This window comes from Anas platyrhynchos, chromosome 1 (assembly GCF_047663525.1).
Source record: "Anas platyrhynchos isolate ZD024472 breed Pekin duck chromosome 1, IASCAAS_PekinDuck_T2T, whole genome shotgun sequence".
In the NCBI taxonomy this organism is placed as follows: Eukaryota; Metazoa; Chordata; class Aves; order Anseriformes; family Anatidae; genus Anas; species Anas platyrhynchos.
In genome coordinates this window covers 102362991-102387485 of record NC_092587.1, presented here as the reverse complement: position 1 = coordinate 102387485, position 24495 = coordinate 102362991, and the positions used below count along the sequence as shown (strand labels likewise).

Sequence of the window (24495 nt, the reverse complement as noted above, 5' to 3'; positions counted from 1 at the left end):
TTTAAAGTGGACTGAACAAAGCTAGATATCACTTTGTAGCTGACGGACGAAAATGCTTAACAGAGAGTAAAAGAAGATGTGTTTGATTTGTGTAATTATTCTCAGATGTATGAAATTACTATATCCTAAAACATCATCTTAGGCACAATGTTTTAGGCATTTAACACTGAGAACTATGTTGTGCTGCAACAATTGTCAGACTGACAGACTCTGAGGAAGATGATCATGAAAAGGCTTGCTTCAAAAAAGGTTTGTAAAGCATTGGTTAAGTTTGCTATGATTATTTTGAGATAGAAGGAAGGGAGTGAGTGTATTTTGTTCTTCTTTTCCTTAACTCCCCCAATGGGGCTGAATGATTTTTTAACTATGAACAATATCTGTAGCTACATAAATAAAACATGCAGCGTTTGATCAATGTGTGGACTTCAAGGAGTAACCTGATCACCTGCAGGTGTTTGGGAGCTGCCCACGTGCAGCTCTGTACAGCTGCAATGAGTTTGCTTTCCTTTCTTTCCACTCTGAGCACAATCATAGAATGACTCGGGTTGGAAGGGACCTCAAAGATCATCCAGTTCCAACCCCCCTGCCATAAGCAGGGATGCCACAATATCGTAAATAAAGTGATCGTAACATCATCACGTCATCATAGAATGGATGATGTACTTAGCAGCTCATATGGTGTGGCAGCTTTTACAGGGCTAAAATTTTGAAAAGATCTGACTCCATTAAGTAGCCCAATGTTCAGTATTAATCAATGTGCCACTTGCTATGGGGAAAACTAGCATTTCAATCTAACTTGTTTTATATTTGCAGTTGAAGAGGTTAAATCTAGTACTTGATAACTGATGGAGGAAGAAGTTTGGAGGAGGGTACAGAAAGGGAAGAGTTAGGGGAAAATATTTTCATAATCTTGAAAAAAATTGCAAGTGAATGTCAAGCAACTACATTGAGACATGTTACTGGTACAGATTTGTACTTCTGCTTTATGACAATAATAATATCTGCATATTGTAATCATTTCAGTTAATTTTTGCAACATTTTTCTCTGTGCTAGGTTGTGGTTTTGTGGGTTTTGCCCAACTGGGTAGCTGAACTCGCTCCCCCTCCTCAAATGGAAAGAGGGAGAAAATGGAAAGGGCTCAAGGGTTGAGATAAGGACAGGGAGATCACTCAGCAATTATTGTCACAGGCGAAACAGACTCAGCATACAGACATTAATGTAATTTATTACCTATTACTAACAAGCTAGAGCAGTGTGAACCAATACAAACAAACAACCCAGCTCCTGCTGCACCCCCAGCCTCCTCGCAGGCAGGGCATTGTGAGAAGCTGAAAAGTCCTTGACTTAGTGTATGCACTGCTCTGCAACAATTAAAACAAGTAGGTGCTCTTTCTGAGAAGAAATGTCTGTCAGGCATTTGAATGGGTTGCTTAGGGAAGTGGTGGCGTCACTGTCCCTGGGGATGTTCGAGGAAAGGTTGGACCTGGTGCATAGGGACGTGGTTTAGTGGGTGACATTGGTAGCAGGGTGATGGTTGGACCAGATCATCTTGAAGGTCTTTTCCAACCTTAACAATTCTGTGTTACACTGATGAGAGGCTAGAGCCTGACCTGGAAAACGTCGTGTAGAACGTGTGGAACAAGGTAGATAAGGCTGCAATTTGCTAGGTCCTGCATTTTTGCCACCTAACCTTACCCATAAAACTGGCCTAGAAAGCTGTAGAGGGACTCTATCAGGGACTGTAGCCAGGGAACCAGGAATAACGTCTTTGAACAAATGGAGGGGAGATTCTGCTTGGATGTGATGTGAGGAAGAAATTCTTCACTTGGAGCACAAAGCACACATGGGAATTAGGGCTGAAGATGCACCTTGCATCTGTTCTTTTCTGTAAAGAATAGAATGAAATTACCTAAAAAACAGTGTTAAAAATAAACCCAGGGCACAGGATGAGAGGTGGAGGGCAGTCCCTGTGGCTAAGGGGCAGCCTTTCTCTCTGGCAAGCCAAATGGCCTGGGGGAGCCAGCCCCAGAAAAGGGGCCCTTGTCCCCCCCCTCCCCCCCAAGCATCCTCCTCCTCCGTGTGAGGACAAGGAGGATGCCATGTTCCAGGCCGCTCCCAACACAGCTGCCTTTGGCCACACATGGACCACTCCATCAAAGAGGCTTGCTGAGGTCACGGTGGCCACCACTGCCCTGCCTTTGCTGCAGGCCCTATAAAATAGGACCCCTGCAGCTGACCCACCACTCACTGAGCATCTCGGCCCTATGACTGACAGCTTGTGCAGCAGGAAGGAGACCAGAAGAGCAAGACGAGCAGCAGGCCTCCTTGGTGTGCAAGGACAGCGATGCAGTCCAGTGAAGCACCAAGAAAGAATGCACCTGACCAGGAGATGTGTCGTGGGCGGAGGGATAGCGCTGGTGGCACAAGAGACACCAGTGCCCAAGGGACCTCTGGCGCCCAGCCTACAGACAGGTGGTACCATTGGCACTGCAACAATGTTGGGAACAGGATGGCCCCTCAAGCACCCAGCAACAGGGGGCCTGGGCCATACCATGGGAGCAACAGTGGTGTGGGGTGAAGGTGGGAACATCAGGCAGAGAGCCGTGGGGAGCAGAGGTGTGCCCATAGTCTGGAGCACAGTGTGGGATACAGTAATGGCCATAAATGAGACAGCAGTGTTGGACCCATGCATGAAAATCAACCCGACAGTGGCATGGGAACAAGGTGTGGGACTGGACGTCCCCCTGGTTCAGCACCGTGGCCTGAGAACATTCCAGATGGAAGGCATCCCGTTTGGGCAGTCCCGGGCAAGGACTGGCTTAGCCTTCTGCCAAACACTGTGGAGCCCGTGGAGCTGGATCCACCAGATGTGGAGGAACTGATGGAAGTGGATCCACCTCAGCCAGAACAGACCTGGGACTACTGTGGTATGTCTTTGTGCTCTGCCATCTAAGAGCACCGACAGCATCGCAGGAGTGCCTGGAGAGCCCCCTACTTGTTGCTCAGGCTCCATCGCAAGCATTAGCTTGGAGCCACTGCAGGCTTACCTGCAAGATGTCCTGGTAATAAACAGCTCTTGCCTATTCTCAGGGGTTTTGAGTGCTTCTTTTTTTTTGTGGGGGAATGGGCTAAAGTTGCACTAGGGGAGGTTTAGGTTAGGTATTAGGAAGAACTTCTTTACTGAAAGGGTTGTTAGGCATTGGAACGGGCTGTCCAGGGAAGTGGTGGAGTCACCCTCCCTGGAGGTCTTTAAAAGACATTTAGATGTAGAGCTTAGTGATATGGTTTAGTGGAGGACTTGTTAGTGTTAGGTCAGAGGTTGGATTAGATAGATGGTCTTGAGGTCTCTTCCAACCTAGTTGAATCTTCCTGCATGGGCTCCTCTCCACGGGCTGCAGCTCCGGCCCGGGGCCTGCTCCTGCGGGGGCTCTCCATGGGCCACAGCCTCCTCCAGGCCACATCCACCCTGCTCTGCTGGGTGCTCCTCAACGGGCTGCAGCGTGGAGATCTGCTCCATGTGAGACCCATGGGCTGCAGGGGGACAGCCTGCTCCACCAGGGGCCTCTCCACAGGCTGCAGGGGAACTGCTGCTGTGTGCCTGGAGCACCTCCTGCCCTCCTGCTGCACTCACCTTAGGGGCTGCAGGGCTGCCTCTCACTCCTCTCTCCCAGCTGCTGTGGCAGAGCAGTATTTTCTTCCCTTTCTTCAATCTGCTCTCCCAGAGGCCCAACCAGCATCTGTCCGTGGCTTAGCTCTGGCCAGCAGCGGGTCGCTTTGGAGCTGGCTGGAGCTGGCTCTGACCTGATATGGGGCAGATGCTGGGCTCTGCTCACATAGGCCACCCCTACAGCCCCCATTAACAAAACCTTGCCACGTAAACCCAACACATAGGTAACTGCAGTGACTTTTTTTTTTAACCATTGCTTTCTGTAATACAAGGGATGGCTTGAAGTTAACATAAATATGATACAATTTGAAAGAGATAATGGTGCACAGTGGAACCACAACACTGGGAGAGTGAGGTGAAACTATGAGGTGATGCCCTTTCAGCAGAGACCATTTTTTCCCAACAGAACTGAAATCTAATTAAACAGATTTTTTTATCCCTCATGTATTTAAAAAAACAAAGGTTCAGAACACACATTCAGGCATCAAAAGACCAAGGGAGCTGCATGATTAATCTGAAGTAAAAGTACAGAAGTCTTTCATTATTCATCAGTTAATGACAGTTAGGAGCAAGCTGCAATGTTTCGATAAATGAGAGATGTAAAGTGCTGGTGTGAAGCAGCCGTCTTCTCCTCAAAGTAGAACACAAGACTCAAACAAGCTCCTCAATGAAAATGCTAATTCCACATGATTAATCCTTTCTTCTCTCCTGTCAACATGAATATTAAGTAACTTCCTTTCCAGGGTCACTGTTGACTTGTAGCTGCTTTACTTCAGGCTCCCACACACAGCCTGACCTTAACACTTAAAATGGCCCTTGTTGTTCCTGCCCTTTTGAACTATCCTTCTCGCTCCTCCTTGTCATGCGGAAGGAAGCTTTTGTGGGCTGACTTGCAAGTGGCAAGCAGGCTGGGCTCAGGAACAGTTGCTCATGGGCTGTGTGGTGCTGACTGCTCCTTCCTTTAAGTAAGTGGTAGCTTCAGGGAAGTTAGTGATGAGTCAGCATTCTGGTTCAGGCAAGGCAAGAAAGGGCTGTTCTTCTCTGTGCATGTGTATGAGAGTGGCCACAATTGCTGAGCCGTAGGTTAGAGTATTTCATTTGTCATGTCTGTGTGGTTTACAATAGCTAATTTTCTTTAGAGGCCTAATACTCTAAAATATTGTATTGCTCACTGTGATGCAGCCATGCTTTCCCATGGGTGATCTCTCTCCATTTCAGTATTACGTATAAGCTAATACAGACTTAAAGGTAAAAGACACAGTATGCTAGTTACCACATACACATGGGTATATTAGCCACTGTGATTAAAAAATTGAATTTCAGTTTTATGGTATTTGTGTGAGGAAAAGAAACAAGACCTGGCCTACAGCTCAATCTTCGATGTAGTTCTTCACAGCATGCAGAGTAAATCTGTAGCATAAAGATATTATTAAATCAATACAGGCATGGCTATTATAAAAACTGATTTAAAAGATGACTGTGCCCTGTGGATGCATTCCAGATAATAACTTGACCCTCTCTTTCCTTTATAGTATCCCACAGTGACCCCTGCCACCTGCATATACTTTAGTTACGTTCCTCTCAGCTCTTAATCGTGCATCATGCCAACTGTTCCTTCGGTGTAGAGGGGCTAGCAGATGGGGCATTGATGCCACATAGGTTCTTCGACTGTTAATGACTAGATACACGGCCCCTCCTCTTTTGTGAATATCTGCAGTATCTCTGGTTTCAGCCAGGTTACTTAGAGTGTAGCAATGTCACTTCTGGAAAGTGGAAGTCTCTTATGGCACGTTAAAACACACTTTAAAAATGTAATTGTCACTCAGAGTGAAGGTCAGGTCTGCTTGATAAAGTTTTCAGATAGATTGTGGACGCTTAAGATTTGAAAATAAGGAGCAGTTTGAATTGTTTCTGTAATCTTAAAGGAGAACAAAAACTTCTGCTTATTCGTCCCCGATTATAGAGGGGAACCAGTCTCCCTGAGACAGGCTGTGTAAAATCAGGTGTCTTAATTGGATGTTGGTTAGGTTCTTTCTGTGGTCATTGAAAAGACTTGTGTTAATGGTTCATCCTGCTCCTCCTGACCTTAAAAACTATATTAGGGTGGTATGAATCTCTTTGGAACCACATTTGTTTTCCACTGAATAATAAGCCTGGATGTGTAAGTTAGACAGCTAAACTGAATTCTCCATTTAAGGCGTCATTTCAGAAGAAAGAGCTGTTGCGATGGGGAAAAAGAATTAATATATTTCTACCAAATGCTTAGATCATGTGAGAATTAAATACATTTTGTGCTCATCTATTCACTGATAATACAAATCCTGAGCGTAAGTATGTGGTCCTGTACTTTCTAAATGGATAATGAAAAAAAGAGACTATTGTTTTTTGCAGCTGAGAGTTTGCAGATGCCTTTTGTTATGAAACTGAACTCTGTGTTAAAAAAATTGTGATGAATGTTTTACAATTTTAGTGATAAGCAATGGTATTCAGAGTGGATCTATCTGAGAAAGAGCTGACTTGAAAATTATATTGGAATGTAAAACTTACCAGTTCCATAATTTGTCTGATAATTCTCATAGTGGTCTTCCCCTCCTCTCTCATATGATCTTCCCCTCTCCCATGCTTCTATTCCTTATGGGATTGTTGACATATGTCTTTCAAGTAAGTTATGTTGAAGCTGCGACAGGGCAGGATATCAGGACGAGGTTCTTCACTGAGAGGGTGGTCATGCACTGGAGCAGGATCCCCAAGGATGTAGTCAAGGCACCAGGCCCGTCAGAGTTTAAGAAATGTTTGGACTATGCTCTCAGTTATATGCTCTGAATTTTTGGGTAGACCTGTGTGGAGCCAGGAGTTGGATTCGATGATCCTTATAGGTCCCTTCCAAATCAGGGTATTCTGTGATATATTCCTGTTCATTTTTTTGTAAAAGTATGATAGTGTGATATGGATAGTTATGTTCAGGAGCTGCTAATAAGTGGGAGAGTGCCATCAGTTGGTAAGTAGGATTTGCATAGTTTTTGGTTAAAATCTAGGTTTCTATTTTGCTTCGAAGTAGACTGAACTTGTAGAGTGAAGTTTATTTTAACCTCTGCTTAGGCTATTTACTCTCTGTCAGAATTGATTAAAGATAACTTTGATTATGGAGAGAAATCTGATGTGCTCAGCTTTTACGATTTTCTTCAGTAATATCGTGATATCACCAGAGAGGATGAGGATGTCATGCTTTGGGCCATGTACTGCAGTGCAGTCAGAAGGCAGACTCCATAGTTGTCCTGTGTGTTAATTGAAAAAGACACTGGGAGGCTGCAAAGGTGTTAGTTACAATTGTTATGTTCAGTGGAACTGTTTTGAGGTGAATTTTTAAGACTACCTAATAACTTTTTTTTTTTTTTTCTAGAGAAATATCTAGAAGACACATACATAGTCCATAGAAAACCTTGAAGTTTCTGTTACTTAGATTGTGTGTGTGAGATCTCCTGTTTTAGAGAGGTCCAAAGTAGGACTTGCATTTGGCTTTGAACATGTTCAAATGTTGGCTTGTTTCTAGTATTAAGGTATTTTTGCAAAGAACAGATGATTCTGCTTAATGTTTTTAAGTACAAATTTGATTTGTTTTTATAAATAAAGGTGTGTGTGTCAGTATTTTTATACCTATCTATCTGTGTGTATATTCAGCCATATCTCTGTAAAGTTTTCTCATGCTCTGTGTGGGAGGTTCTCTCATGACATTCATGTTTGTCTTTCCCCCAAATGTGATATGGTTTACTGATGAAACTCATTAAATTTATTTAACTTCCAAAACTAAATATCAATGTACAATCATTGCATTGTAGTTTTGCTTATTTGATTAATTAAACTGTAATGGCTTTATTGAAGCTACTGACTCAGAGTAGTGCTCTTGCACTGGTTTTAATTAATAAAAATAGGATTTTTTTTCCTACATCTTCTTGCATAGAACGCATTAAATCTATCCTGATCTTTCTAATGATTCTGTCACCCTCTGCCAAATTTCTACAGACGGGTTCTAGGTTGTGGCACTGGAAATGCTTACAGACAACGTGCTGACTATTACATACAACGTCCCTGACTATTTGGCATTCATGCTGTGTGTATTGCTAAGGAGAGGCAGGTTAAACAGCAGAAGCAGGAGGTTAGATAATCTAGCGTCATAAAACATGCAGTAGGTGAGAACTAGGACTCTTCCTGGATATAGGCACAGGTCAGTATAATTCTGTTCTATAATTCTACAGAATACAATGTTTTTCAGTCTCTTAGCAGGGAAAAACTGAATTTGCTTGGGTATCCATGCTGCCATGTAGATGAACAATTGGCTGAAGGCTGTAAATAAAGGGTTACAATAGATAGTAATAAACTGATTTAAAGAAAGGCATCAGTTGGTTTGCCACAGGGATCTTTTTATTTGGATTGTGTCTTGTTTAACATCTTCGTTAATAATCTGAACGAGTGGGTAAACTGCATGCTAATTAAATTCACAGATGATACTAAGCGGGGAGGTGTTGCAAACATAGGGTGGCCAGATTTTCTAAGTGAAAATCTGACCACCTGTCATGGCAGGCACACAGAGGAAGGTTTTTAGCAGGGCTGAGGGAGGGGGTGTGCACAGAAGGACTTGACAGCTTGTGGGAGGGGAAGGAAGGCTGCCCACTCCACCCCCTCCTTAGCCAAGCACACCCTTCCTTTCCTTCTCTGGCATCCTCTGGCCTGAATCCATTGCATTTATGCTGTTTGCTGCCCTCAGGTCATGAGAAATTTACTAGGTACCTATTAGCTGAAAAACCAAACCTCCTAATTGGGGGAGATATGAAAGGTTGAGAAGACAGAAGGAAAAAGAAGCAAACTTAAGACAAATCATCCTGGTAAGCCTATCTCCCAGTGACTGGAAATCTGGATGACACGGGTATTTCTTTAAGATGAAGATTGGAAGCTGAACCTTTCCCAGTTGCCTGATTTATGTTCTTCTGACAAATGTGGACCTACATATTTTATATAGAAGCTCTAATAGCAAAAGGGCACTCATGCCTCCCTCTCTGTATCTGTAGACTTGTTTAATGGTTGAATTTACATAAGTGCTTGTGGACCAGCAGGAATGTAGCTCATGGTGCAAGGCACTGAGTAAGTGCCTTATGGAAGTCTTCTTTTCTCCCCTTTTTCCTGCTTATGTGAGATAGAGACATTACTCCTCTTGTGGCCCAGCCTGTTTTGTTTTGGTTTTCTTTCATTTAAAAAAAAAAAAAATAATCATTTTTTTCACATAATGTGGCTTCAGAAAAATTCAGTTCTTATTCTTCTGTCCTCACAGGATTTTGAAGTTTGAAAACACGTTAACTATAGCAGTCTGTGATCACATGAACATATGAATAATGATATGCACTTCTATAATAATCCTACCTTCAGCTTTCTGGAGATGTCCTAGCCTTGATCAAGGGGAAAGATCAACTTTGTATTCTTAATAAGGCAACTGATGTTAAAAGGAGAGGTGCTATTCCTTCTGCCTCTTACTTCAGGTCCTTGCCTCAGAAGGTTGCCTTCATTCTTAATTCCTTTTCTCATCCCACTAAGAGTGTATTCTGTAGCCTGAGGCCCTTACTGTGGCAAGAGTTTGGGGGAAACCAGAAGGACTATAACTTCAGTTAGTCACAAAGTCTTGCTCTGTTTGTACACTTAGTTGTGTCTGTGTAGAAGCTGACTCACTTGAGAGAGGGAGAAAAGGCTTGAAGTTTTAGGGTCTGGCAAAACGTTCTTTTGCATTTTCTCAATATCGTGCATTTCTCTTGGAGGCTTATTTAGACAGTCCCTTTGCTTTCATCAAGTTCAGTGGCAGTAATGCAGAAACCTCTGCAGTCTGATGTTGCATGTAGATGTTATGTGTTTTGCTGCAATCCAGTTCCGTATTTGCTACCTCAAACAATAGATGGTTCAAAGTGTAATGGCCATGTGACAAATGATGAGCATGTCATACTGCCTTCCTGAAGCTTTTTACTCTTGGCTTTTGTCTCCTAGGCATCTTTCCCGGGCAGTGTTATGCAAATTAACCAATTAATGACAGACAAAATGGCCTTCCTGCATCGCCATGTTTGTAATAAGAAGGGCAATGCTGTAAGTCACGTACCTATTCAGTGTGCTCTGTAGGCCACTGCGAGGGCATGATTAGCCTGACTGTGGAAGACAATTGCAGAGGCATCTGCTCGGTTAATTTTGAGAGAAAATTTACCAGATGGAGGCTGAAGATTTAAGTGATTAGAAGGTAGTAGATTGGAATACAAATTGGATTAAAAGAAATTAGATTGATATAAATCGAATTGAGTCACAACAGTTTGTGTTGTTTGTACCAAGGGGCAGTGGATTATGGGAGAAGCAGATGCTCCAATGAGATAGGAATTAATGTGGCTTTGACGGTCCATCTGGGAAGGCCTGAATATCGAGTACATCCCTAATCTCTCTCTCCATTTATCAATGCCATAATGTTAATTAGTACTTCATTCATTAAGTTACTTACAGAGGAAAAAATCTCACCCCTAGCCCCTCTCTGCTTGAGGATTTGCTGTTGTGCCAAGAAATGGAAATCTCTCTTTAGCTGAGCTAGTTACAGTTGACTCTTATGCTAGACCTGTGTCACTCTCCTCAAGCTTACTGCTGCTTTTGGCATAAATGAAATTTATTAAGCTTTGTTTTGCAATAAACTTCTCTTCATAAATCCAGCAGGATAGTTATTTGAAGTCCTGTCTTCATGCCTATAGCACATCAATCCCTAGCTTCTAGTAATAAGCTTCCTTCTCATGGCTTTAATAAGGTATTGTATATATTCTATTTTATGTAGCATTTTGTTTTATGATCAAGATGTAGATATGACATTAATGGTGAGAGGCAGATCTTCTTTGAGAGGAGAGAGAGGGAGGAGAAAAAAAGACTTACAAGCATGTTTGTGTATGTAAAAACTCTGGTAGAAAAAGTTGTGTGGATGAAGTGCTATACCCAAAACATCTGACAAGAGGCATGTCTTCAGGTCTGCAGAACTGGCTGGTGAGAGAACTGCTGGCTTTTAAGTGTGTTTCTCTTACTTAAGCTGTATTATAGAAGGTATATATACTTAAACTATGAAAGGTGACATGACAGCATGAATGATTTTTTTCATTAGATGGAGGAGAATTACAAGAGGAAAGAAACCTGTAGAATATGTAAAATATACCAAGATTGTGAAGGTATTACCTTTTTTTTTTTTTTTAAGTCACAGTCTTCTGGAGATTAAAGTGGGATAATTAAATTTAAGTATGTTTAGTAAAAATACAAAAGAGAAGAGTACTTACTTTTCTCTCTTCCTTCCCCAAAGTACGTATAAATATGATGCAGTAAGGTTGTATTCAGCCACTTGCTTACAGTGCAAACAAACATTGGAAAATGCAGGTCTTCATGCTAGCCTCTTCATGTCACCCTGGAACTTGTCTTTCCATTTTTCCATAAATAGTTTTTTTGTTTTGTTTTGTTTTGTTTTTTCTTAGAGGAACACGCTTAAAAGCCAACAGTTCCCTAGTTGTGACTGCCATTAGCAACAGTAGGATTACTTGTCTATGGCCAGGTCAGAATTTGGTCTAAGAAAGCCATTGAACCAGTGCCTTCAGTCTGAAGAGAGACATTTCTGCTGTGTGCCGGCTGTGATTGTAAATAAGAGAAACAGCAGAGGTAAGAGAAAAATCGGTATTGGCTACTTAAAAAGGATTCAAGAATTGGCACAGTTACTGGGAGTGTCTGTGCTCAGTCACCAGGTCCAAAAGCAGTAAGTCAAGTTCTGGCTGTGAAAGCTGCAGACTTACAATTTGTGATCTAATGGAACAGATAACTGGATGGCTTTTCAATGGGAAGAGGAAACGAAAAAAAGATTCTTCTTTTTAAATAGATTGGAAGAGCTCATTTGAGTCTTGGATAACGAAACATACTACCTTATTAGCTACAGGTTGCAAGGTAAAAAGGTTACAAATTAAATGCATACACTGAAGCATGTGTGAAACGTGCATAGAGAGCAAAAAGAAAGTAAAGGGCACAAGGAAAGAAATGCTTTTGTGAAATTGGATGTTGGGGTGGGTGGGACGGAAGCAAAACAAAAAATATTTTAAAATATTTTAATTAAAGACAGTGTATGAGGTTAAGTGCTCTCAGGTGAGCTGAATTGTACTGTATGAAAGAAAAAAGAGAAAAACTAGAGTTAACAAGATATTTGCAGACAAATTTAAATGCTGTCTTAAGTTCAGTAATTACTACTGATGAGAATTTCCTTGCTTAGAGTGTTTTTTTAATGTTTTTTTTCTTCGGGTACGGGTGTGATAACTGTTAAAAGCTTGTAGCATTTTGGTGATCAAAATATGCAGTACACAAAAAGATGCAGTATTTGCAGTAAAATATTTATTTAAAAACATCTTCTAAAAACTCCCCTGCTAAATATGTGAAGGGACAAATACAAGTCACAAAGCACTGGAATAAAAATCATGGTAATCTTTTTTTGTGTGTTTAGGGTGTCAGGAATTTTATCAACATGACTTACACAGAAATAGCAAGTGATTGAACTTTCTCTAAAAGTTGCTTGTGAGCATGGGGAACTACGTGTATCTGAGTCCTTAAAAAACAAGCTAGCAAGAGGCATTTTCAAATGCCCTTTAAATCTTGTATTGCCTGTACTTATTCACCTGGTTCTTGTATATTGGCATATATAGCAGAGAGACAGTTGTGAGGAAGTTTATGCTGATTCAGAAAGTCATTAATCCTAAGCGTGTGAAGGAGTTCTTACTCAAGATGGGGTTTAAAAAAAAAACAACAGTAGAATTAGCAGCTGTCTTTGTAAGAGCTTGACCTGTTTTCATCCTTGGATTTTTGGAGAAACTTTTATATCTAGGTGACGCTTGCAGAGAGAAACTGTTAGACAGATGTCCAAAGTGTAACCTGTAGGTTTCTATATGAAAGGACTTTTGGTAGCAGTCATGTTACTTTCAATTTTATTTTGAGATTTGATGGTGAATTAATATTAATTGGCTGATAGTTTTTTAGAACTTTACAAATGCATGTATTTTTTTCTTTTTGGATGTTTGGCTCAAGTCTTACATAAGGTATTGGTATTGTCTAGTGGCAATTCCCTGGCCATCCATAACTGGTGCCATTCAGTGGAACAGGGTGGGGAGCCTTTGCTGCCAACGTCAGCAGTGAACTCAGTGGCAGTAGGGAACAATTTAGAACACCAAGGTCAAGTGCCTGACATGCTCACAGTAGGAATCCCCCACGTTCTTCAAAATATTATGAAGTCCATTTCAGATGGGTGAAATTACATTGATTTCCATAACAGTTGTCTAATGTTCTTATTTTTTTGTAATACTTGGAGCCATGGACATTATTTTCATGGTATTCAAAATGTATAATTGTTTACATCTGCTAACTTCATTAGGATTTTTCTAAGTTGCAGTATGTGAGGATAGCTTTGTTGAAATGTGAGGGGACCAAACTATTGCTTTCCAATCACAAAACTTGTATCATTTTAACCCCCTTGAGATTTATCTGTCCTTGTTTGACTGCGGGGCTTTTGCCTAGCTGTGAAATATTGCAGACTTTCAAGTTGCAGGATAGGGGGAGTGTGTTAGTGACCCCAGGGAGGTTTTTATGAGCATGAGGATAAAGGAAGAGATCAAAAAAGTAAGTTTCCTTGCTTTAAGTAGCTGTATGTACTGTCTTCTGTGAAGGTTAGGGTGGCAGAACTACCTGAAAATATGGTCAAAACTTGTTACTTGTTGTGTCGTGGAGAGATCAGTTATTGATCAGAACTAAACTACAAGCAAGAAACTTCATCATTGTTTATAATGGAGAAACATTGAGAAATTTTGGCTTATTTTTCAAAATATTTATGTGCAAGCTAAAGACCAGGTCATTTTAAATTTTTTGAAGAGACTTTCTGAAGACATGTTCCAAGTATTTAAATGGAGAACCATCTTCTTTGCAAAAATCAAAGTTTTATAACACTTTATTTGCAAAGTCACTCTGATTTCAGTCTTACTTTGCAGCAATTGTATCCTACTCTGATAGCTATTTGACACATGATTCTTGAAGGGATCTGGACCACATTGTCATTTGAAAGTTATTATATAGCTATATTTTTCAGTTTAAATATATTTTCATGTTTACTCATTTTTAAAGGTTTTAAGTAATATTTAAATGATGTCTTGGATGGTCATTATGATCTGCGAATAGAAAGTCAAACTATGGAGAACCTGTGGTTATCAGTCCTTATGTGTAAAAGCATAAAATTTACTCGCACTTAATTAACCATTGTGGCTGTGTGTTTTTGTTTCTGATTTTTAAGCAATGGTATGTAGGAGTATTAAAAGCTTCACTTTGACTGCCTAATAAGAAGCCATTGTTAGTTCCCCAGTGCTATGTTGATAATGTGCTGGCTGTATAGTAAGGAAGTTACTGTAGGTCTGTAAACAATGTCTATAGGTTCGTTCTTGACCTGGGAAAGACCTAAAAGCTGTTTGGTGGTGTTGGGCGTACACTCATGCTTAGTTTTGCTTAATTCCAGAGTGGTTCTGGAAGGTTTCCGAAGGAAGACCTGTTGTGCTTGAGCTCTCCTGGATGAAAAGAGTGTGGAAAAAACCTCTTTGTATCTGTTTGATGCTTTTGTTACATGGTTTGTATATTTCACAAAGTAATTTGTACTGGAAGGGACCTCTGGAGGTTGTCTGGTATGTGTGTGTTTGTGTGCATACATTTCATACACATACACATGGCATGCCTTTGTGTATATATGCTGTGTGTAAATACATATATACCATACATACACAAACCTTTTCATTTGCTTTGCTTTTCATAACTGGAAAAGTTTATCTTCTTTCTTTTTCTTTTTTTTTTTTTCATTCTTGGCATGATTTTTATCATCTCATTGTTCAGAGCCACTGAACATTTATGGAAACCCACACTTGGAGTGGAACAGCTATTTTAATTTCAAAAGCCAGAGGTTTTTGGGGGAAAAGAAAATAAAAGAACAAACTACTATACATAGGGTGTGGTGGTGGTGGTGTTTTTTTTTTTTAGTTAAATAAATAGTTGTCTGTTGGCTGCCTCCAGGGACCATGCCTACAGTAGATCTTTTTACTTCTTAACTGAACTCCAAACCAGACTGCTTTGCCACAACCAAATCAATATACTTTTCTCATTGAAGCAGTGACTTGTATTCATAACATCCCTTTTCACTTGGGAAAAAGTGATTCATTTGCCTGAGTCTGTACACTACTTTTCAGGGATATTGTGATAATATTCACTCCTCTTATAAATGCTTGTGAGAATCTCACACACCTAACAGCGGAGCAGTAGAATACAATGACTTTGGGGGAATAGTAAGACCATGTGAAAATATTACAAAACAAAGAGCACAAGCATCAAGATTTAAGTTGAAAGAATGTAGCTAATCTATTCGCAATCTGGACAGTGCTAATACAGTTCTGAAAAAAAAAAAGTGCATTTTGAAAAGGAAGGGAGGTAGCTCTTCTTATTTCAAATTATATAAAGATGATCCACTAGGAAGACTCTTAATCAAGATCCAATTTGCACAACTGAAAACTGCACAGAACTGTTCTGCTCTGTGCTGGCTGTTCTGGTTTCCCATCCGTAATGCAACTGAATTCTCCCTGCAGTTGAAGTGTGAAACTTGTATCTTGGTGTGTAAGAAAAATTTTGGAAAGATGTGAATTGGAATAAATTTCCATTGAGTCTGCATAGTGATTTTGGAAAGTATTCCTTAAAATAATTTCATATAAGGAATAGGGTGATTATGTTGTGTATTGGATTAATGTCCATGTTTAAACAAACAAAATGGAGAGTCAATTTCATATTTGCAGTATTTCCTTATGATTAAAATTGATTACACCTCTCTTAGCAAAGTCACAGTTTTATACAACAGAAACTTAATAGGATCAACCTTGCAATAAGATTTGCTCAAATATTTTTAATGACGGTTTTATTGATCTGTCATTTCTGTGGTGTCTGCTCTCCCTTCTTGGCAGACATGCGCTACAGGAAAGGTGGCTTATCTGCAGATACATGTCCTGAGGAAGTTAGGGTGTGTTGGTTAATGGATTAATTTTGCTCTAGAAAAAGCTTTCAGAGGACCTTGTCATAGCTGGCATGGCTTTGAACAACAACCTTACCTTGGAAGCCGTCATATCATTGGAGTCTGCTCCCATCTGCCAAATCTCAGGGGAGAGGGAGAGATTGTAAAGTATAAATCTTCAAAATGTAATCTTTACCCTGTCACTTTGCCTGGAGGAATGTGTCTGGGATAATCAGCCTGATTCTGGTGCATCAGCCTGTACTCCAGTTGAGTTTTCTCATTATCTTGAATTTTTTGTACATTATCTTTTGTTCAAACTAGGATGTGACTGACTGGATCTCTATTTGAGATCTCTGCTCGCTTTCAGTCAATTCTGTGGTTAAAAGGGTAGTGAAAGCAACACACTTATTCATTATATCTAACAGATATGTATAATAAATGTGTCTGATAAGCACTTCCTAAGTGGAATAAGGCATATGAAGAAGCAAGAAAATGAACAGTAACTGTGACTGGCTTTCAGTAGATTTAACTAAGTAGCTGCAGGGGTGTCTTTTTTCAAACTTAATGTTATCTCATATGAAAGTGTTAGTTTCCATAAGGAAAAAGGAACTCAAGCCTGGCCATGTGACAGATCCTGCATAGCCAGAAAATGGTCTGCAGATGCTATTGTAGCTATCCATCATGTCCATAAAGCACATCAGTCATTTAATTGTGATTTTAATAACTTAATTTCAGTTGTATGGGGTTTTCTTGTTTGTTTACTTTTTTTTTTTTTCTTTTTGTTTGCTGCATGGGAAATACCCAAGACATTAGGATAAAAGAAGGTTATTTGACATTAAAATACAGTTTTGGAGCTGTCTTCTCAGTAAGATCAAATATATTCAGGCCCTCTCCTTCCTGTGTCTACTAATTTGTTGTAGGTTATTTTTTTTCTATTAGTTTTGGTGTTTCTTTTTCTGCTAACCAGGCTGTTTGCACTCTCTGAGGAAGAGTGCCTCATTGGCTCCTGCCAGTGTGCATTCAAAATACTATTCAAAGTGCATTCAAATTACTATCAAAGGTACAGAACAAGCTAGTAATCTCTCAGAGGCAGCAGTTTGCTTTCACTCGTAGCTGGCATAAACTTTCAAATGGCAGTATGACCTTATTGGTAGATGTTTCTGTATTCCACTACTGTTTTATAATAAGCTCTACATTATGAAGTTTCAAGTTCAGTTGTCTTTGAGATGTTAATTCTTCTCGGACTAGATATAGATAAAGGCCCTTTTTAAAAATGGCCTTTCAGAAATATCGAACTGAAAATGTTTTAAATGTAGTACACAATGCAATATATATTTTTAAGCTCTGCATAGCACATTTCTTCTTTATATATACGTGTGTGTGTGTGTGTGTGCCTGTCAGTATTTGCACAATAGAAAATTGTTACCTCTGTATTTTGGAGTTATATCCTAGTACGTTAGCAGCAAAGTAAAAACAGTAGGGGGACAGAATACTAGATAAGTACTCTATAGTAAGGACAGTGTCTTCTGGTATGAGTACTTTTAAGTGGCTGGTAGTCTTACTATTGAAAATCTAGTCCCATCTTCCTTTTTTATCAAAATACATTAAAGCTATGTCTTTAGAATTTTAAAGAAATGAAAACGTGAGTCTTCAGAAAGACTATAAAGGAGCAGTAGCCTTAGAGATGAATTTAGAAAGGGCTTTTCTGTGTGTAGGCACTCAGGTAGTAGAAAGCTGGAAAAGAGGTGTAGAGATGCAAATTGATGGTATGTGAAGTGGCAGAATCACTAGTGGAAAGTGGCGACAGGAGGAGATAAAGTCAGAAACAGGGAGAGAGGGAGGGAGGGAAAGAGAGAAAGTACTGAAGAGACTCCTGAAGGGAATTCTGAGATGTGTATTGTGAAATACCATATCACAGCATTAACGTTTAAGATGATACTGTATACATATATGTAATTGCTCATCAGTTATGATAAAATCCCTAGCCTTTCTGACATGTATTCTGTGCCTTTCTATTACTTCTGATTAGCTCAGTAGCCATGAATGTTTTGCTGACTTACTTTAGGAATGAATTAAATCACTATGAACTTGGTCTGTGCTGTTGCTTTTCCTGTATGGCAGACCACTTGCTTATTAGCTGCTTATGTAGAGAGGAGGGTTAATAGGTGAAATCAGCTTTTGGTCTTGATATGAAGCTAATAAATTAAAACTGGAAGGGCATGAAATGTTGTAAATGAAAAGGGTTTTCCTTGACATTTGAATGATGGTGGCATAGGAGAACTAGAAGATGCCAAATGCCTTTTTCTGTGAAGATATGTGTATAGTACCCATTCATCCCATTACCTTTTGTGAAGGTGTGGTGAAGAGGGTGGAATATTGACTGTTTTCTTTTCTACTTACTGCTGTGTCTCTATAGCAAATCAATTACTTTGATTTTTTTGATTTTTTATTTCCCCTCTTTTAGTTTAAGACCATTCTCCCTTGTCCTATCATTATCTACCCGAGTAAAGAGTCCTTCTCCATCCATCTTTTTTGTAAGACCTCTTTAAGTACTGAAAGACTGCAATGAGGTCTCCCCAGAGCCTTCTCTTATTCAGGCTGAACAACCCCAGCTCTCTCAGCCTTTCTTCATTGGAGAGATGCTCCAGCCCTCTGATCATTTTTGTGGCTCTCCTCTGGACCTGCTCTAACAGGTCCACATCTTTCTAGCGCTGGGGGCCCCAGACCTGGAGACAGCACTCCAAGTTGGGCCTCATGAGGGCAGAACAGAGGTAGACAACGACCTCCTTCAACCTGCTGGTCACACCTCTGTTGATGCAGTCCAGGATGCAGTTGTCCTTCTGGGCTGCAAGCAAACACTGCTGGCTCGTGTTGAGCCTTTCATCCACCAGAACCCCCAAGCCTGCAGGGCTGCTCTCAATGAGTTCCTCTCCCAGTCTGTACTCGTGTCTGGGGTTGCCCTGATCCAGGTGTAGCACCTGGACTTGGATTTGCTCAACCTCATTCGGTTCACATGGGCCCACTTCTCAAGCTTGTCTAGGAGCCTTTGGATGTCATCCCTTCCTTCTGTTGTATTGACTTCACCACTGCTTGGTGTCATAAACACCATGTTGTCCATCACATCTGAAATGAGATAAAATGTCTTCAGATGCCCATAGTATAATGTGCATTCCAGAATTATTTTTTTATATTTTTGTAGTATTTGCTCACTTTTTACTTTCTTTTCACTAGTTTGATTAGGAAGTAAGCGTGCAAAGTATACAAAGTCATAGGACAGAAAAGGAGATCAGGTGGCAAATACATTTCAACGGAAGTGCTGCGTCTGTATATCTAGTAACTAGAGCTTCGTTTTTGCATTTTTGTGGCAGTGTTTCCTCCAGCAGCTTCTTCTCACGCAGCTCCAGCTGGGTTTCATATATTCAGTGTCCTGACCTTTGTAGACATTAACCATGACTGATGAAGAAGTGATTCACATAAAGGTAGATCTGAATGCAAACATGCTCATTACCTGTGAAGTGATAGTTGATTACAGATCTATAAAGTCAGCAATTATTATTACAAGAACTACAGCATTTCCCATTAGCTAACATTTAGCAGGTCAGAAGTTGCCAACAGGCTTTGATATCTGAAAATGAAAACTGTGCTTGTTAGTGACAAAGCATTGTCTTGCAGTATCGTAGACAATACAAGCTGATAACTTGATGTTCACTTTTAAATGAAGATGACTTTATTAATAAGTAAATGCAACAAAGAACAGCATTACCACTTCTTGAAAAATTTAATTCAAGAGTTCATGAGCCACACTTTAGTTTTCCTTTGTTAACTGTGCAATAACTTATATTTTATTATGTTATGAATTTCAGATATATTCTTTAGGAAATATGGAAAAGGTCTGCATTTAAATATAAGTATTGGCATCTACCAGTAAAGCCAAAAATGATATAACATGAAAGCTAGACTTAGACAATTCAAAATTTTACTCTTTACTTACTCCTGTCGATGACTGAAAACCTTGTATAGAGCTTTTTTACTGAAATAAGTGTTTCTATTGGCTGAATGGCTTTGAAGATGATTTTTTTTTTTTAATAGAGTTAGCTTTATAACTGTTTCTTTTAATTCAGTGCTGACTTGTAGCTGAAAGTTGAACAATGTTAAATGGGGTGAGGGTGAACAATAGCCAACAATTAAACAGCAAAGTAACAGTTTACTGTTACCTGGGGGGGGAAGCGAAAACGTTTTAATCTGTAAAGGTGAAAAACTCACATGAGATAAAGCCACGCATTAATACTGTTCCATAAGTTATCTCCTGCTACTGTAGTAGTTCTCATTTGCTCGCTGAGGACTGTGAAATTCCCTTAAGTTACTGAGGAAATACTGCATGAGAGCCTTGGCCATGTTACATTTCCTAGCTGCAGGAGCATCTGATGTACTATGGCAGCATACATCACTTCACACATCTCCAAATCCACGTTTTCTGAAAGCCTGAATTATTTCTACTAATAGGTTTCTAAGTAGGTATGAGAAGCTGCTTTGCAGATGCTGCTTCCTTCCTTGCCTCATCGTCGTTTAGAAATCAAACAGAAAAACACCGTCTGAGGGAGAGAAGTTTGAGCTGTCTGGTATAGTGTGGTGGTTTTGGCTGTAGCAGGGTCTCAGCAAAAGTATTAAGACAGAATGTTTTTTTTTGTTTTGTTTTGTTTTGTTTCCTTCTTCCTTGAAAGCTACCACATTGAACTAATATTAAAATCCAGAGACATTGAAATTGTTAATTTTTTATATGAGAATCTGAGCTCAAAGAAGATAGATTGGGATGGTTTTCAATGTGTGGTGAATGTATTAACGCAAGCACCCCCACATTGCTGGGGTGTGTGACCAGCAGAGTTGCAGGTGACACTGAGGTTGTGTGAATGCTGTGGGCTTTTTCCTTGCTTTTTGTGATTTTTGTTTCATGATAGCATCAAGGCAGAATGTTACTACACCTAATTCTTTTATAACTTCACTTGTTCTTGTCCTCGATTTTTTATTGGCATTAATATAAGAGTATCTGATTTTGTGGCAGATGCTAGAAATGCAATAGGATTGCTGATTTTTATTTTTATTTATTTTGGTTCTGCCTGACAGAATTTGTAACATATGAGATGAGGGTTTCAAGATACACCAGAGAAGAGTATAGAGAGGCAAGTTGAACAGAGGTGGCTTATGTCTTTTCATTTGTTGCAGTGATTTTAGCACCTTTTTGTTTATTGCTGTAGTATAAACAATGAAACAGTAATTTCAAAGGTAGAATACTGTAATAGGCTTGCACTTCAGCTTTTTTCTTATGTGGTGTTTTTCTTGTTGTTGTTGTTGTTTTGTTTTTAAAGGTGGCTTTAATTATTCTGTGTAGTAATAAGCAAAAGTGTGAGCCTAAAACTTTCTCTGTGAATTAGTTGATAAGACCTATATGAAGCTACTCTTCTGGAAATGGGCAATAAGCAGCCATCCATCTGCAATAACTATGCAAACTCAAACACACAACAAGCATTAGAATATTCTGTGAGTGTGTTTTCAGAGAAGTATCAATGTTTCCCTTTCATAGGTGCAGCTTTGAATTAGTCATGGATATTGCAGGACATTTCCAAAGGTGTGGTTTTGTCCAACAGCATGTAACAACTAATTTGAAATCGTTACAGTCCATCATGGTAATGGCTACTTAGGGACTCTTAAATTCAGGGGTTATTCACATGCTGTATGCATCCCTGAGACGTAAGTGTATTGGAAATCCTTGAGGGAAAAATTGAGAAGGAAGCTGCACGGATAGCCCAGGATGCAGCACAGACTGCCTGCTTCAGTGAGGCACCTTGCTGTCTTGGATAGGCTGTGGTTCCTTCTCACTCTCCAGTGAAAGGAAAGAAGGTATCTTCTGGTCAGTTAGCTCATGGGATTGAGCTAACTGTTTCTTCTATTTCTTCTAAATTAGGTTGTATCTGGGGGGGAGGGGGGGGAGCTACAGTGGAAGAATCGAAACCTAACAAGGAAAACACCATATGACACGGTCACTTTCAGGCACGTAGACAGCCAGAAAAGAAGTGATGGGGTCAGGTTTTTGGTTTTGTTTGCTCTTTTAAAATCGGGGTATCTTTTTGGAATAGCTGTTGGTGCTCTGTTTATATTTGAAGGAGGAAGTCCATGGTTGATTTCTTGTGTGTTTTCCTTCCCCTCTCTTAAGTGCACACCGAAGGAAATGACTTGAAGCAGTTGATTGCAGAAGGTACACCCAGACATCCCAGGAGTGCGTAGTATGAGCCCCCTCCAAACATAGTCCAAGCCTCTCTCCTTGCTCATTGGCACCATCTCTGCTGCCTGCAGCTCAGCCCTTCCTTGAGCACAGACGTTAGTAACCATAAGTTTTGTGATTATACATTAGTAATGAAGAGGAAGCATTAGTTGTGTTATGACCTGAGGTGAGGCTTTGAATTGGTCTGTAGAAGGCAAAAGGTTTCATTTGTAGTGGAAGAAAGCCCTTTTCACGGGATTGGATAAGGTCTGTAGTTGTCCGTAGAATGTGCTGCGTGGACTTCTGAGCATTGTCACCAAATATTTGTGCATCAGAAAACTACTTCATATTTTGGATTTGCACTTTTCATTGTTGTTACAAATTTGGTTACTTTTTGCTAACTGTCTAAAAATGTAGTGAGATCTGCCAGTCTTCTCTGACTTCGGTCGCTCTGAAATTCTTACTGGTAATGTTAGGAATTTCTTAACGCAACTGGTGAGTGGCTTTGTCTTCAGAGTAAGAAATGAAATAAGCTGGTAGATATGTGTAGAGAACATTATATGTGTCTCAGTGTTTGCAGTTTACTTTTTTGTCCTATGTATTGTGAAATTCATAATCTATAATGGTGATTTCAGTCTTTTTCCATGTTGTGTATGCAGTCACAGCATAGAGATACCTAAGTTTAAATTCTCCTGTTGGATTGTAAATGTAATTTTGACAGTAGAAGGGGCAAATGAAATACTTTTTTACTATTCCAAGTGTGTTCTAAGTATATCTGTTTGTGTTTTGGTATAAATTGTTGTGCGTATATGCTAGCAGTATGGATTTACAGATACCTTGACTGTACTGGTAGTAGAATCTGGTAGCTGCTGAGAGAGTCCATTTGTAGAGGAGTGGCATAGCACCTTATTTCTATGCCAAGCCTTAGTTTAATGACCATAGTGTTAGTAAGACTAAGTCCAAAGGTGGATTCAGTATGTAGAGTGGGTCCTTATTCCTTTTCTCATAACTTTTGGAATCAGTGAGGTGTTGACAATATTTTTAAATGTATAATGCCTAGAATATAGTTAAGATACTGTTATTAAATCTTGTTTCTACTACTCAGCAAAACTGCTGGTCAGAAGATTGAGACAAATGTTTCACTGAACTGCAGAAGCTAATATAGACCTTGTATTTAAGAAGTGCGGCCCAATTGTGCTGGAATGGCAGCACCACTCAAAGGATTTTTATGACCCATGCTAGAAAAGATGGTTTGCGCTAGCAATTAGGAGGGCAGTTTTTATGAGGAGCAATTTAGAGGCGTGAACCACTGTGATGAGTTTGTTGCAGAGAAGCTGTTTGCTCAGCTAATATATTCTAATTAAATATGCAGTAATGAACTATATCTGAATAGTTGAAGCTCAAGTTAGGAGTGCTGGACCTTGTGTTTCTGTTGGGTGATGCTGTTCTTGCATATATTCATCTCTGCAATTTGCAAATAGCTGTAATGAGGCGCATAACCATTTTGAAAAAATAATAAACTTTCTTTGGGTAAAAAAGGGTGTTGCAAAATTTGGATACTGTTGTGATACTGGTTGTTTTGGTTTGTTTTGTTTTGTTTTTCACAAGAGTTCAGTGAAGGTTCAGGATGCTCTGATTTTGTGAAACTGAACTATGAGGTAAAGTCTGTGATGGAAGGTTGGCACTGGATTGTCTCCAGGATGATAAACTCAGTGCTTATTGCTTTCTCATACCGTACTTTTATGGGGTCTCCCCTCCTTTAGCACCTCTCCTCTCTATTCCAGGTTGTTAGTGATGGGAGTAAGGGTGTGTGGGCAAAGGATGGAGGACAATGATCCAGTTGTGCTTCTTTGCTGCCCCGGGCTGTAGGAAGGCAACTGAGTGTAAAGGAACTACAGAAGTAGTGTTGAAGTGTCTGCACAGCAAAATACAGAGCAAGGCACAAAGCTACTACTGTAGAGTCCACTAAATTACTGTTGTATGCCTGTATTATATTTGTGTGTGTGTGCGTACATACATGCAATTCACTGAAAATTTCTGAAGTGTAGTTGACATTAGAGATTTCCAAATAAAAGTAGAGATTATGAATGACTTCAGATACTTTAAACAGCTAAAACTGCCAACTAGTGCACTAGAAATTAATAAAAGAAGGGATACTTGTCAGGATTTAATTGTTCTTTTTTTTTCTTCTGTATTGGGATTTTTTTCCTTTGCTTTCCATACATGCACAATGCACACTATTAAATGGCGCGGGGGGAGCTGGGGTGGGGGGGAAAGAGTTAAACAATGGGTCCAAAGGACTTTTGGAGATGTCCATATGCCAAGTCTGACAGATGAAAGGATGGGAGAGCAGTGGCCATGAGTGGCATTTGAAAGGGTGCAGGGATCTATAAGCTAATGTAAATAGAAAGATTTATGTTCCAAGGAAAAAATGTCATGCTGGTATATGTAAGAAATTCTCTTACATA

The 24495-nt window shown here is 39.9% G+C and overlaps 1 protein-coding gene across 14 annotated transcripts in view; it reads left to right on the top strand.

Moving 5' to 3' along the window:
- Positions 1 to 24495, top strand: part of ROBO2 (roundabout guidance receptor 2) — a 467458-nt gene that overhangs the window by 25630 nt on the left and 417333 nt on the right. The gene's annotated exons all lie outside the window — the stretch shown is intronic.